Genomic DNA, 15,784 nt, shown 5'->3' with positions numbered 1-15,784 from the left:
GTGAGTTGGAAATATTTTATAACCACTATCTACAAGTGTAAATGGACAAAGACAGGAAGCAAAGAATTCAGTCCACTATGAGTACTAGTCCCTGCCAAAGGGATTATTATGGTATTTCTTTCCATTATAACTTGAAGACAGAGAGATTCTGCAGTTTGTTTCCTAGAACTACTTCTAGAAAGTTTGTATGTTGACCTTCATGTAAAAGAAATTTATAAAAGATATGCTATATGAAAAGGTGAAATGATTCCATGCCAAGTAAAAAAAAAAAAAAAAGGAAAAAAAAAAAGAATAAAGAGCATGCATAGTGGAACAAAACAGACAATCAAATAGAAGTAGACAGAATAATTATAGATGTCTGAATAATGCTCCAGATGGCATTTTGGGCATCACAGTTAATAAGCAGGCTGTTTCAGGGGACCAGCATGTTAGCACATTATTGCAACAACTGGAAACCAGCAGCTGAAGCATGTCTGTCTGATTATCCAGGGAGCAGGCTACATGCAGCAGCCAAAACCAAGAAAAATACAGCGTCTGGATGCTTGCTGGTATGACAGCTTCAGGGACCCATTTTTCTTAATAGGAAGGACATGCTTAAAAGAAATTACCACAGTCATAAGTACCAGTCACTTCATGAGGAAGTGGCCTTAGGCCAGTTAATCTGGCCTAAAGTTTGGGCATTTAGAAAAGGTATCTTTCTGGCATTAATTACCCCATCTATATATTTAAATTACAATTTCTACACTTCTGGTGAGATGAAAATCAAGCTGGTTCCTGTGTTCTTCTCCCTCTGTGTAAATTTATTTTAGTAAAAGCAACAATAACAACTGAAAGGGAGTTTACAGTACGATTTCGTTTTATTCCCCTTTTTACCATTGGAACCTGCAAACTACTTCTGCAATTTCAACTGTTCGGGTTGAATGTTAAATTGTCTGCCAAAATAAGCTTGATATCTTGTCAGTTATCTTCTTAAATGAAATACCTCATCTTCAGAACAGCAGAGTCCCATTGCTGATACGCAGCCCTCAGGAAATGTATTTCAGGGATGGAAGGTCTGGTATTTTCATCAAGTAGAAAGACCCTTAGCAACACCCATCCCATAGTAAGCCCTAAATTTATTCTAAAACAGCAATTCTGTGAAAACATAATATATGATACTCCGCCAAATGTCAATAATAATGTGCTTTCTTACTTTCAATTTTAAGTCAAGGTTACACCATAGATCTCCTACAGATCTGAAATCAGAGACAAATTCCATGGTTTCAGCTCTGGAATTATAAGTTTTAGTACTGAGTATCTTTCTTTCACTTTGATTCCTGTCTTCAGGTTTTCCCATTAATGACTCTTCAGATCTCTTTGTACCTGAACAGATCTATATAGAAAAATCGCAACAAACCAAACAAAAACCTAACACTAATCCCTGAGATACTAGCAACATAAATAAAGACATTTGAAATTATCTCTTTTGCTCATGATATGGATTTTAACTGTTTGCATTAAAAAAAATTACTGTTCTTTACTGCTCCTTGTTTCAGAAAAAAATCCTCTTATAAGTGCTGTAGAATGGATTTGTCAATTAAAGAATTTGCAGAGCCCTCCTACCTCCCCAAGGGTATTAGTTGCTTGTTCTGAAAACAGAAAATAAATATGTTTTGGTGTTTGTTTTTTTGGCCTGGGATTGTTATGTCACTGTATCAGAAAATGATAAAAAAAAAGTTTGGTTTGGAAAAGGTAGTAAAAATATGCAGTAGTTTTCTACCTCACTGTGATATAAAGCATATTTATCTATGTACACACATTCCACCCTCACTGAAGGATTTTCTGTTGTAATACTAAACAATACCAAGCTTGATGTACCTTCAGGTTGGCACACACACGCATTCCTAATATCTTTTATCCTCTGGGAAGAAAGAAAATATCAGAAAATATCAAATACATCAGAAAAGAAGGCAATTTATGAATAATTCATAGTGGCTTCTTTGGTTCCTGCTTTCTTACTTAGTATCTATTTCAGCTTGTCTACATTTATGTTAAAAGAAAAGAACTACAAAAAAATCTGGAAAGACTGCCATGAAAAAAGCACAGGTAGGGGCTTTGCTTGGTAAATTATAGCGGATATGATGTGCCTCCTGCTTCGAAAGGGTACTTGTGGTTGGCAGGGTCTTGCCTTTTTTTCTTCTTGATAATGTTTAATGAAGTGGCAGAGAAAAACAAACAAACAAATCCAAATCAAAGCAAAACGTAACCTGAAATGCTAAGAAATTAAATACAAGTCAGAAAACAGCCAAAGGTATTTGTTCTCAAAACATAAGCTCACATTACTCACTTTAAACATAATTAATTAAGATGTAAATTCAACAAGGAAAATCAGAGCACAGAGTATTATTTATGTCCAGCTTGATTAAGTAAACTTTGTGGGAGAGGTTTTAGCATTTCTTGGACTAACTCTGAAACACTGTATGCCAGATAAGCCACAAGGGAAAGAAAAGGCATAAAAAGAGCTGGAAAATTTAAAGCTTGCCAAGTCCCCTATTGTCAGTTCAAGAATTCCCACCCATTCTGTACATGGAAATCTCCTTGAGCACCATCTAGACCACTAAAGTAAATTACAGAAAATTTAAAAAAGCATAAAAGAAAAACAACAAAAGTTTGGTTTGACAGCATCAGAGCAACATGTCCCGCTCTTCCCCTGGAGGAGATGTTAATAAGAAATGGCCCACTTCTGCGAGACAGGACTTTAATGGAGTTTAGACTCTTACGATGCTTTGGCATTTCTCTGACCTCCTTTGTATTATTTGTACCTTGTCTGTTGTCTCTGTATCTCCCTTTACATGCTCCTAAAACATTTGACAAAACTTCTGGAGACTTCTGCTGTTCTACTATTAACCTCATCATCAGCAAAAAAAGACTTTTCTGTGAATTAAATTAATTTCCTTAAAAAAATCACAACAGACACACAAAACTCCCCCCAAAGCCTAGAAAAAATGCACTCAGAATTATGGTTTATATCTTGCCCAGATTACCTTTCTGTTTTTTCTTCCTCCTGTTACTTACTTTAAATGTCTTTTTTTGAGTCCATGACACAATTTTTTGCACAGTGGTCTATTCAATGTAAACAACAAGTAACAAAGAGGAGAAAGGAGAAGAAAGGTTGTCCTCATAGAGGGTATTTTCACCTGGACTGCATCAGCAGTAAATCGCTACAATCCTGAAACAGTACAGGAAGCCATATCATGCTAACTGGTTAGGCACAGTAACATAATTTGTTGGCTGTCTTAGAGGAAGTCTGAGATTAAACTCAGAAATGCGTCACTGAATGGATTCAGTGATCTTCACTGTTAAGGCCACTGAGGAATCAGTAGCAAAGATGGCTTCTGAGTTCCAAAGTTTTTCATGATTTTCCAGTTCCAAATGTATAAATCACCTGCATCAAAATTATATAAATCAAACTCTGCTTACAACAGAAGGCAGATACTAATGCAGCTTCTCTAAATTCTCAGCTCATGAAAATGCCACTGATTTACAAGATGCCCGAAGATATACGTGATTATTATTCATTGTTTGAATTACAGTCATACCAGAAGACCCAAGGAAGATGGCCACCTCATTGTGCTGGGCACAATATAAAATACAGAATGAAAGATGGTTCCTGACATAAGAAAGATAAGAATCTAAATAAAGGTAGGTAAGAAGGCATGGGGAAGTAAAATGATTTGTCTGGAATAATAGGCACTTCTTTACCAGGTGAACAACAGAGACAGCATGTGGGTGTCCTGAATCAGGATGAGTGTCTGATGTTTGTGCTTCACAGCGTCACAGTAGGAACAGAACGAGAGTCTTCACAAACAATCTAAATCAAGACATTTCACTGAAACGGAGAAAAATAACCAGAGCCTACAATTACCATGATTGCCACGGTCACAAGTTCAAGGAATGGAATGTCCTTCTTGCTTCCTCAGTAAAATTGAAACTGTGAAAAATTTACTCATTTCTTAGGAAGACAGGCAAAAGGATAGCTGATTAGGCAGCCACCTTTATCTGTAGAGAGATCTGCACCAATACCAGACAGTGATGGTGGATGGAGGAAGGTGACCCTACAGAAGCTTCCTTTGAATGGTTCCTGGGACCAGCAATAGGAGAGCACAATATCACAGACCAGAGGGAAACTGAATTCAGAGATAACATTTTGAATAAGAGTGTTTTGCTGAGAAAAGTAGCATTTACTAAACAGACAATGAGATTCATCATCTCATTGTAAAGTAAAAAAAAACAAAAATATTAAAAAATGGTTCAGGAAAACAGTTGTCAGAAGAAGACAGAAGGTAAAGTGAAGCCATGATGTTCAACGTAATTTTAAACCTTTGAGTATTTTTCAGACAGTAGCTTAGGTCACTAATGAAAAGAGTTTATTAATGTTTAACCTGCTCCCTTGTGAGGCACAGCAAAAAACCTGAACAGTTCATTAGGATGAGAAGTCTTTTTTGTTTGTGTTCCATATCGAAGACCTGGATTTTGAATAGATGTGAAGTTGATCAGGATAAAAGAACCTGTCAGAGTACAGATGAAAACTTTTGAAGTTCACAACTGCTTTACATCTCACTTTGGGCTCTCAGTCCCTCATTTTCAACATATTCATATTCTGCCATCAGGATTTTTGTTAACATAATGCTGTAGAAGAGTGAGCCAGTAAAATGAGACTGCTAAATCCCAGTCTTATTCTCTAATGACTGCCTATCAAATATGTTCAGATTACCTGTCAAAGAGAAGATGTTTTTAAATTTCTAGTTCTTCAAGCCATGCGGGAATCCAAAAATCCCAGCACTGCTGCCTTTGACAATCACACCAGTAAGAAAAAATAAGCAATCAGAATGTTGCTGACAATCACAGTAATTATGCCAACAAAGTGCAATAACTTGCACCTTTATAGCGATTATGCGTTTCCCAGACCCCCCCACTTCTCAGTAAACAAAAAGAAATATAAATATATTAGGGTTACATAGCTACTGTTTATATAAAGCCTTCTTTTTGTCAAAGCACTGTAAAAACTCAAGCATTTGTAACTTGGATTTTCATGAAAGGATTGATGCCCCTGCACTTAGGCAGAAGCTTAAGGTTTGGAAGAGGTATGGTGAGTTTCTTCCGTCAAGAGATTTGCTGCCTATACACGGAGAGAGGTCTTGTCTACAAAGGCAACTAACTAGAGAGATATTCAGAAGCAATTATCCCACATAAATATCCTGATATAGTTACCATGTTTGAAGTGACTATATTGTGCAGATATTCTGTTCCAGAATAATAATGTTCTTGTTTAGAAATACAGAAAGACATGCAGAGTGCCACAGCTATTACGAGAATAGCTTTTCCATTTAAATCCCTTGTTGCAAATAAGCCTTTAACATCACTTATCCACGTCTTACTGGTGAAGAGCTGAAGCAAATAATATTTCCCTACCTCAAAAAGGAGGTCAAATACATTAAAGAATTAAAAATCCCAGTTGTGAATATGCGTTTTAATTCCCTTAGTAATGAGCTAAAATTAAGAATTTTGAGTAATGAAGGTAATAGTGAGGTAAAGGATGTCATATGCATAACTTATGCTGCTTACTTAGAACTAATGGAAAGGTAAAGCATAAAACCCCCAGCTTTTCACTCTCTAAAAATAAATCACTGCTTTAAACTGCATAACATACAGTATACTTCATTATATCCCTGCACTATTTTAGAAGCTAAGAACTGAAAAATTCAAGGAGGGTGGGCATTATCAAACACATACGAATGAAATTTGCTGTTGTGATACAATGGTGATACTTATGAAACCTAAAAGAATGTCATCGTGACTTGTTTTGTTGAAACACTTTTAGTACCTACTCTTTATGACAAAGATTTCTTTTTGTTTGTACAGGCATCCTTGCTCGGAGGGCATTTATCTGAATATGGCTTTCTGCTCAGAGATAGAAGCTTCCAGGGCTGTGATATCCGTAGCTGTAATAAACAGCCTGGTAGCACTGTCAGATGCATCAGAAATCTGACAGGAGGAGGGAAGGGAAAGGGAAGGATTGATTCTAACTGGATCAGGCTGAAATTTTCCAATGCAGATTATTTTTCAATATTATTATATTTTTACTAAAGCCATGCAAAACAGACTACTATATACTTTTGCCAGCATTTGTCATCTTTCCTCTTATATGCTTCAATTCCACTTCACTAGTTCCTCTGAATTCGACTCTTTATACGTGGCATTAAATTACAGTTATAGAGGTATTTATGGCTGCAGTTCAGGTAGCCAAGAATACTGCCAATTGTCAAAAGCAAATGAACCTACATTTTTCTCTTTTTTTTGTTTCTTTGTTAAGGGGGTTATTTTTGTTTGTTTGTTTTTGAAGCAAAAGCTTTAATTACTTCCTCTCGAATATAAATATTCTGAATAATAATGCAGATAGTTTTCCAACACTTGTGCATGTCCAGTGGAATTAAAAGAAAATTAAACGGAAAGCTGATAACTGTATTTAAACATTACTCAGGTAGAGCTACAGGATGTCCTTTTTTGCCCAGAAAACTGAAAACAGAACAGAGTCCTGGGCACTGAGGGGAGCTTCTCTGACCTACACTGCGTATCTGCCCTAGAGTTGAAGCAGTCAGAATGCTTTGAGGGACAGTTTTAAACTATATGTTAACTTAAAAAACACTGTAGAGTATCAAGAAGGATTCAACTGCATTCAATAAACTGTTTTCATCATGGCAGGCGTGCCTTAGCCAAATATCATTCTATACACGCAATTAAAAATCAAAGAGCGCCATATTTGCATATACCATAAAGACATCCGGTACAGTGCTGAAAATACACTGGAGACTAAGGACCACCCTGATGTTCAAGTTAAGTACTTTATATGTTTTACTGGACATAGTTTGGGAGCAGAACTGTATAAGAGGCAGAGACTTTGTCTATACACAAGGCAATACAGAATTTACCCATGGAAGGAACTCAGGTAGCTTTATCCCTCTTAGATGCATGCTGGAAAACTAATGAATTAGGGTAAAACCGCACTCAATATGCAAACAATTAAACTGGATTTATTATTGTTGCTTTTTTGCTTTTTAAAAAGCAAAGCACTTTGAATATAGTCTAATAACTCCATTGAAAATTTTAACCAAAAAAAAAGCCCATGCCTTTTTATCTCTTTCTGATTTGATATTTCCAATCCAAAGGTGCAAAATATAATTAAATAAAATAAAAACTTTGGTAATGCAAACGGAACAGTACCTGTTGAGGAGCAGTGATATCCCTTACATACTCCTCTTGACTATATTCTTGTTCTGTATAATCATTTTGCCACTGTTATTTTCTAAAAGATACTGTATATATCATATCAAGAACATGCAAATTATACTTGAGTCTGTTTCCATGAAACAAGAACTGGCTTAAGGTTGACGTTACTGTTGTTACAGCATAAAGTTGTAAAGACAAGCCAGTGACTGTAAACTGTTCATGGTATTTATTATCCGAATGCTGCTGCAAAATGCATTTTTATAGCCTCAGCACTTGGTAGACATTAAATAGCTGTCAGAGGAGACTTCGAGTAACCTTGTTAGGTTCGATACAGGTTTCACAGCACAGCTGGCCTAGCTCAGGTATAAGCAGCTACCTAGTACAGTCTTACCTAAGCTATCGTGTCCTTTCCTGTCTTTGCAGGACAGCAAAAATACCCCCACCCCATGTCCCCAGAGGAGACACATATCACCTCATTCTTTGTGCTTCAGCACACTGAACTCCCCTTGCACCTCTATGCACACGAAGGAGTGAAAGAAGGCACTGGGGAACTACCAGACTTTGAGAGGTTTAGTTACCACCCTGGATACAAACTGTGCAGGTCATCACTCCAAGTGAATGAGAGACTATTCATCTGGCCATGCGACACTCCAAGCCGTATCAGCTAAAAGCATGATTTAATGGACAGATTTTGAACATGGACACACTATACCTAGGAAAAAGTCTAGTCTAATTCTTCACTTGAGGCATAACCTAACACTAAAAAAAGGATATACTACTAGCATACTTCAGTGTTTTAATAATATAAAGAGTAGAGATGGGAAAAATAGAAAAAAAGGAAAAGGAGAGAGCAAGAGTACACGTGCACTTTTGCCCCCTCTTATCAATACTGTTATGTGTAACTGGCATGGAGGAAAATAAAAAAAGAGTTTGAATTATGAAAATTCCATGTGTAGAGCTAACTCGTTTGCAGTTCACTGGAACCCACTATGTCTGCTTTTCATTAGCTATTATTCACCGGTACGAAGGACTTGATTACAATGATCAATGATGCTTTAAATGACAAAATGAAAACTCATAATAATAAGTATAAACAGAATTACAGGAAAAATAAGCACAAATTCATACTATTTTGTCTTAACCATATTTTGAGTTTGTAAACATATGGACAAGGCAAGTCTGCAGCATCTGCAATCAATCCTCATAATTACATCAATATATTGAGAACTGAAATGAAAACCATTTATTTTCATCCCAAAACAATATAAGTCACTTGATCAAAACAATATAAGTCACAATACTTGATCAAGCTCCTACGACAACAATGTATATAGCCTGGGTTTCCTTTTGAGACCCTAAACACATTGTGCAACAGAATGATAGGACAGAAAGATTACCTATTAGCAATAATTTGGAAGTATTTGCTACAAAGAAGAGAATAAGAAAATCAGAGAGAAGGAGATTACAGCTGCTAGCACTAGAAATATTTTCAACATGTCTCTGATTTAGACAGTAAAATGTAAAGGTGCTGACAGATGTTTTCACTAATGAGGAAGAATGAGAGACAGGGATGGATCTTAATTAGTGTGGAGTAGTCATTTTAACACAAAAAAACTCTAGAAATATTTGGAATTTAGAAAACACTACCAAAATTTCAAGTTTTGTGTGTAATAGAATACAGAAAATATCAGCAAACCTCAGGTTCTGCCTTATGAGAAAAACAGGTCTGGGTAGGTAGAAAGCTGGGTGGGCTGGCTGGCTGTAGCTTACAAGACCTGTGAGCCAAGTAGACAATGTTCAGTGGGATTGTTCACTAAAATTAACTGAAAAAATAAAGCTACCTATGTGAAATGCTTCATTTTTCACAGTACTGAATTTTCCTACGATACCTTTTCTCAGTGAAACTTTTAACGGCTTTGATTTTAACTTCAATTTTGGGCAAGTCCCACAGGCTGACTGATTCAGGCCCAGGGTATTGGAGTGGAAGCATTGTCAGCAAAACTGTAAATGGATACCACGTGGACAACTTGGAAAGCAAAAATCTGGATTACTTTGGACCCATGTTATATATAAGAAAACGGAAAATTCCCAGGTGAGCTAGGGAGGACACTGTGGGCTTCTCCCATGGAAGACAGATTTAGAAGGAAGAAGCAGGTATGGAAGTATTTAACAAAGACCCTCACAGGTGAAAGTAGAAAATGAGGCTACAAAAGTGGTCGAGAGCAAAATCTTAAAGCATGCTAAGAAAAAGGACTTATACAGGAGAATCTTCAAGAACAGCCACTAAAGAAATAGGGAGAGTGACAGCAGAGCCAAGAGAGGGCTCTCATGAAAGCTAGAGGATAAAGATGCCAAGTAAGAGGAAGAGGAAGTAGCCCAGACCAACAAAGCCAGCCAAAAGTTTGCATGAAGTTAGGATAGACTAAAACACTGACACTGAGACAGAAAAATGTAGTTGATGGCTTCATTGCAAGCAGGTTCTCTGGAGTGGAGAGCATAGCATCTGTTGAAAACACACAGGGCAACATGGTCTAATCTGTTCTGTACAGGTATTTATACCACGCTCACCACCATAACGCGAATGCCCTCCAGCAGTGCATTAAGCTACATGATTAACAGCTGCTAGCAGTTGTGCTAATTTCTATCATTCTATCAGGTAGTGCAAAACCTGTGAGGGTTAAGGAAGCTCTTAAAAACAGTCCTTTTCAGGCAGGAAGGTGGTTAATGGATATTCAGGTTAATATACATCCCACTGAGTTCTGTCAAGACTGTAAATCACCATCCTAGGATAAATTTCTATTTATCCTGAGACTACAGTGTTCATTGAAGGTAGCATCATGACATAGTCCTTGAAAGGCTAAGAGTCACAGGAAATAATTTTCCAAGTGGGCTGCTTACAGTTTACAGCAAAATTTTATGCAGACCCATTTTAAAGTGACAAGGATTCCAGTTAAATCCCTGGGGCCTGATTATTCTTTCATTTACAACCAGTTGATCCTTATGTGACACCCACTACTTTCAGTATCTTTTTCGGATTTTATTCTGTATAAGGAAGAAAAAGAAACAGATTTTCAAAATCATGGCCGACTTCTCCCAAATTATTCAAACTCACAAACCATACGCAGTGATCCATGTATTTTGAACTATATGAAAGAATATTTCCATGATGTCAAGGAACTGAATAATGTGAACTCAGATTTGTCTTATCAATGCCATGTAGTTTGGACCATTCTAATGTGAAATAAACCTAACACTCTGCACTGGCATTAAAAGGAGGCACTATGAGCCTTGAGAACTCTGAAGATGGCAAGACGCACAGTGGAGTCATGAAGGCTCTGCCGACTTTTATCACTACAGCTCTAAAGTAAATATATCTAGATCACAGTCTGATTATATCTCTTTAGAATTGCCACAGCAAGATTTATAAAGGCTTACCTGGAGACTGACTGCCTACCACCCATGATGCATCTTCCTGTGGTTCAAAAACTGGTTATAACCATGACATTGGGATGGAGACTCATATTCCTCTTAAACTATCGTCATTGAAATGAAGGTATACTCTGCTTTGACAAGTTTTATTAATTACTCAGCATTACCACCTAAATTAAAATATTTTCAACAGGTAATAGTTTCTAAATGCTTCCACTGTGTGGCTTTACAGATGGAAAGATGCCTAATTTTAAGTTACAGCACTGACTTCTAAGCCTTCTGATATCTTCACTACCTGATTCCATAAACATGATTACATTTCACCTGTCTGTGGGTGGCAAGTTTTCCCCTAATATTTGGTTTCAATTTAGAACAATAATCCGGATTTACTAAACACACGCCAAACCCCAGATCCCAAATTGTGATAAGTATGCCATGCCTGGTATGTTTACCCCATGTTCCAGCCTTTGACTTCACGATATCTTTTTAAATGGCACCTGAACCTACCAAATTAGGCATATTTCTGCTTCCCATTTACTCCTAACGTCAGATAAAATCCTTGCTCAATTCACCTCCCAGTAGCAAGTTAGCCCAGAAAAATATTAGCAGAGTGACCAGCAGCTACATCACTTATTGAACAGTTACTGAAACTGTGATGAAAATCAAAACCACTTTGGCCATTCACTTTCTGTCTATCAAGTAATTGCTTAAGTATTGAAAAGAATTAAAAGTAACCACTGTAGTTTTCCTACAAGGTGCCTATCTACTACAAAAGATATAATTGTTCCTTTCCGTCACAATTCATCTGGTGTTTTTATGATTCAAGGATCTTGACATAAGGTTTTCTTGAGCAACATATTATTTTCCTGAAGGGGTGGGAGCCACGAAATCATGCTTCTAAAAGGCCTCTCTCTAGTCCTTTCAAAAGAAGATAGAACAGCATTATGATTGTCTTCGGGATCAGTAAAACGTGTGGGTGGACGCATGGAAACTGTATTATACAGTGTGGGTAATTGCTTAGTCGTGCCTTTCAGTTAACTAAGCTTAGGCTTGTTTTTTTGTCTTGATTAGCCACGCAAGTCAGCTTGAATGTTTCACTTCTGTGAGAAATTTCACAAGCACCTCAGTCTTCATTTTACTGTCTGAACAGAAAACAAATATTGATAAAGAACCCTGCCCAGGTGAAAGAGATTAAAATAATCTCTGGAAGTCCCAGAACCACCAGCTTTCTCACTTACAAAGAAGGAACCGTTCCCAGAACTAAAGTATTAATAGGCGATTATTGAAGGAAAAGTGTCAAAGATTTATGTATCCTCCTATGATTGAAGGAAGCTTGTACCTCTCATTCCATGTTGATAACAGTTAAAATATTTATACAGTACACAACTTCACTTTAAATCCTTTTACTGCTGGGGTTACATCCTAAAGAGAAGGAATTTGAACAAAAACATTAGCAATGTTTTGTAATACACATTTGTAACATAAGCAATGTATGTAAAGACCAGCAAAAACTGGTCTTTACAATAAATATATTGTTGCAAACTAACTGGAAGGAAAAGTCTTCAGGAAAAAAAAAAGTTATGATAAAGTTTATGTACATAAAGAAACATCAGAGGTTTGACATTGTCATGAATTCCATGGGATGACTGGAACATTTTTGGCACAGTATATCCTAATACACTAGGAAAAAAAAAAAAAGAAAACAACCGGGTTTCTAAAATAAAACCTATTTCCAGCATTAAAATCTAGCTCTGTTTCCCTCAGCTGTCACCTGTGATATGGAAAAGACTCAGACTCTTTTTCTTTTCTTCTGACAGCTGCTATTCCACAACAGGCCAGCTATCCTGCCGTGGTTTGACACCTCTTTGTCAAGCAGGCTGTTTCCTCTGCACGAAGGCACCTGATGCTGCAAAGACCAGACGGAGGACTAGCTGCAACAGCAACAAAGCCATGGCAATGACTGAGGATGGGATTTTCAAAAAGGCTCGAGTCATTTATGATCACAGATCCCATTGAAAGTTAATGAAGTTTGGGCTCCAAAATTACTATATTCTTTTAAAAACAAACAAAAGAAAACTACCTTAAAAAAATTAATTGTAAGATTTTCTCTAGCTTATAAAATAAATGTAAGGAGGAACACAGAATAGGAGATGGGGGCATGTTTTGCAGCTGAGAAATGCATCTCTCCTGGTTTTTATTTCTTGCTCCCTTTTTAAAAAAAACGTCTTTCTTTTAGGCAATTCAATTCCTTCTGGCAGATGGGCTTGTCCCTAAACACTCTAAAAGAAGACTTTTCATTCTGTAGAGCTCATATGAAGATTTAGAAATTATTTCCAAAAACTTGAAAGCTGGATTACGTATGATGATAGATATCTTTAGAAAATCCTACCCTTGATTCCCAAGCCAAAACTGTACCAAGCACGAGAAATAAAACTGTGAAGTTACTTGCTTTTATGGCATGTGGGATGCTTCAGTCCTGTTCTTATAGGCATAGATTAAAGAAGCTAGAAGCTTTTTCAGAAGAATGACAAAAAGCTGAGCTGGGAAGACAGCTGGGAACTTCTGGACAGTTCAGCACTTCAGATGCGTTCTGGACTGATCTCCTCTGATGGTAGCTTGACAGGGGGAGGCTAAAAAGGACCCTTAGTTCTAGGTTGTCCTTACACAAAAGAAGAAACTGAAAAGTCTAACTAAACCACTTGGGCACCTATTTTATGCTACTGAGACAACAAACACAAATGGCAGAACACAATGTCAGCCTGAACTCAGGATAACTTGTATAATTTTCCTTGCAGGAACCCTTGAAAATGTTTGCTGTGCTGCTTTATGTCTTCCTTGGGAATGTCAAATGCACTAGAGAGCACAGCAAAAGGTCAGAAAGAGTTTGGGGCAAAAGTACTGAAGATTTAATCCTGCCCTGTTAGTCTAGTTTGGCAACACTTAAAAAATATAGTCTGTCCTATGCAGTTCAACATGCCAGTCTGTATTTCTTGCCTCCGGTTAGCAAACAGGGCAACTTAACCACATCTCAATTTACGTCTGTGTGATAGCCACCGTCAGTTGCTGTCAGTCATGCATCCCCTAAGGAAATTAATCATAATCATAATTTTGCACAGTGACTCTGCAAAGACTTTGTCATTAAAAAGCTTGATTATCCTTGTTAGTAAGGTTTTTAAACTTGTACATACGACAGTTTGTTCTCAAAGCTTGGTATTGGGAAACACTTTCTAAAGATAACAGCAAAGTGCTAACTCACCCTTTTTTGTTTCCTCTGCTAGAATAGCTTCTTCATTCTAATTAATTAAAGTATACTTTATGTCATGTGAGGAGCCATTGCAGCTGCCACAAAGATATTATATTTTTTTGAACAGAGGGAAAAGCTCTGAATCATCTTGACATGAAGAAAGAGTTTTTCTATTTAGATGTCAGAGCTACACAATCAGTTTCAAGACCCCCTTTTTTACTATTTGGCATTTCAGATGAAGTGATCTGGAAAGGATAAAGTGAATTATACCCTAAGGTGGCATTACTAGTAAATAGCTCAGACCAGGTTGTCAGAAAAGTAAGGTTAAAAGGAAAAAAATAGTCAGAGAGCTGATGCACTACCTCAAGTGCAATGGAAGAGTCAGCTGGGTGGCTCGGCTCCAGTCTCAGGCCAAAGAGCGCGACGACGTTGTGGCCCCAGTGTGCAGTCAGACAATGGCAAAGTGGCATAGGGCAAAGAAGCCATCAAAATCAGAGTGGCCCAAACAGCTCCCTGAGGCCCTGCAAGCCCACAGGTAAGGTGCAAAAGCAACAGAGTTTGTTATTCCTTGTTTCTAACAAGTACCGAGCTTATCTTTTCACACCTAGGAGTCAAGAAAGAGCAAGTAAAATCAGCTTCAAATTTTTCTGGTGATACAAAGCAAACTGGACTTGAGGGTCTGGAACACAGATAGATGTACTGATCCAAACAAGAAAGATGTGACAGCAAGGCAGCAAAGCCCCACGCTGGAGAGAAACTAAATTCAAATGTCCTTTCTTTGGTGGTGCATCCTTGTTGCTATTATATTTCTTAATTTATTAGGGTAGACAGATGCAAAAGTGCCAGAATGATAAAACTGAGGCAGTTGTATGGAAAATGTGAAGGAAATATTACCTGCGTGACTCCTTTAAACTTGTGATCTTGTGCAGAGCCATTTTACACTTAAGTGAAACTGTCCCTGATCAGAATTTCCTGCAATACCTTAGGGGAAAAAATTGCATGCAAAACCACTTCAACAAATGTTTCTGAATGCAAAGGTCAGAGAAGAACCAAACTGTTTTCAAGATTACATTACCAGGAAAGATTCCCAGAGTGAGTGAAACATCAATCAAAATAAAAGAGTCCTGAGAACACAAGCTGAAAATTGTTTGCTTGCAATTATTCCATTTATTTTCGTGATGTGCCTTTCTGTTGACACATTTATCCCAAAAGGATACTCAATTTTCACAGCAGAAATATCATACAAAGACTATGGAATTCTCTTTCAATGAAAAGTACGTAAGCACACTAAAAATACAGAAAATAATTTTCCGATGCTGATAACACTGTATCTTTATTTCCCTGGTTATCCCTGCTATTCAGTGATCAAACAGCAGAAGGACTAAGATACTGGTATTTTGAATAAATAATGTAATTAGTAACCTAAACAAGAACAAAGAAAAAGTACAGGAACCAATATACCAATGGGAGGGGGGAACCTATTAAGAATTCACTTACTTTCAGCATTTATTATTTTAATATGCAGGCCTTTTATTTTGCAGTCTGTACAATTCTCTTCATTAAAAATTCCCAAATAAACAAGTATCTATTAATGTCTTAGAGACATTTTCCTGAAAACATATTTGTACATATTTCATAGAAACATGGGCAAGCATTTAGGTTACTATTTAAACAATCTGGTCCAAATGAACACATACGTATTCATTTAGAACGTGCATCTACGTATGCGGATCAGGTAACTCTGTGACCTTTTTGCATACGTAATGACCCAGTTTGCTCATCAAAATATGTATTTTTTTGTTATTTCTGGTGAAACAGATAATACTTCATAATTTCCTTATTTCA

At 37.1% G+C, this 15,784-nt stretch overlaps 1 protein-coding gene across 2 annotated transcripts in view; it reads right to left on the bottom strand.

The window, feature by feature from the left end:
- The window catches only part of PRKN (parkin RBR E3 ubiquitin protein ligase), a 786,713-nt gene that overhangs the window by 323,602 nt on the left and 447,327 nt on the right, over window positions 1-15,784 (bottom strand). The window lies entirely within an intron of this gene.

This window comes from Chroicocephalus ridibundus, chromosome 3 (genome assembly GCF_963924245.1).
Source record: "Chroicocephalus ridibundus chromosome 3, bChrRid1.1, whole genome shotgun sequence".
Taxonomy (NCBI): domain Eukaryota; kingdom Metazoa; phylum Chordata; class Aves; order Charadriiformes; family Laridae; genus Chroicocephalus; species Chroicocephalus ridibundus.
This window is presented reverse-complemented; position numbering and strand designations above follow the sequence as displayed.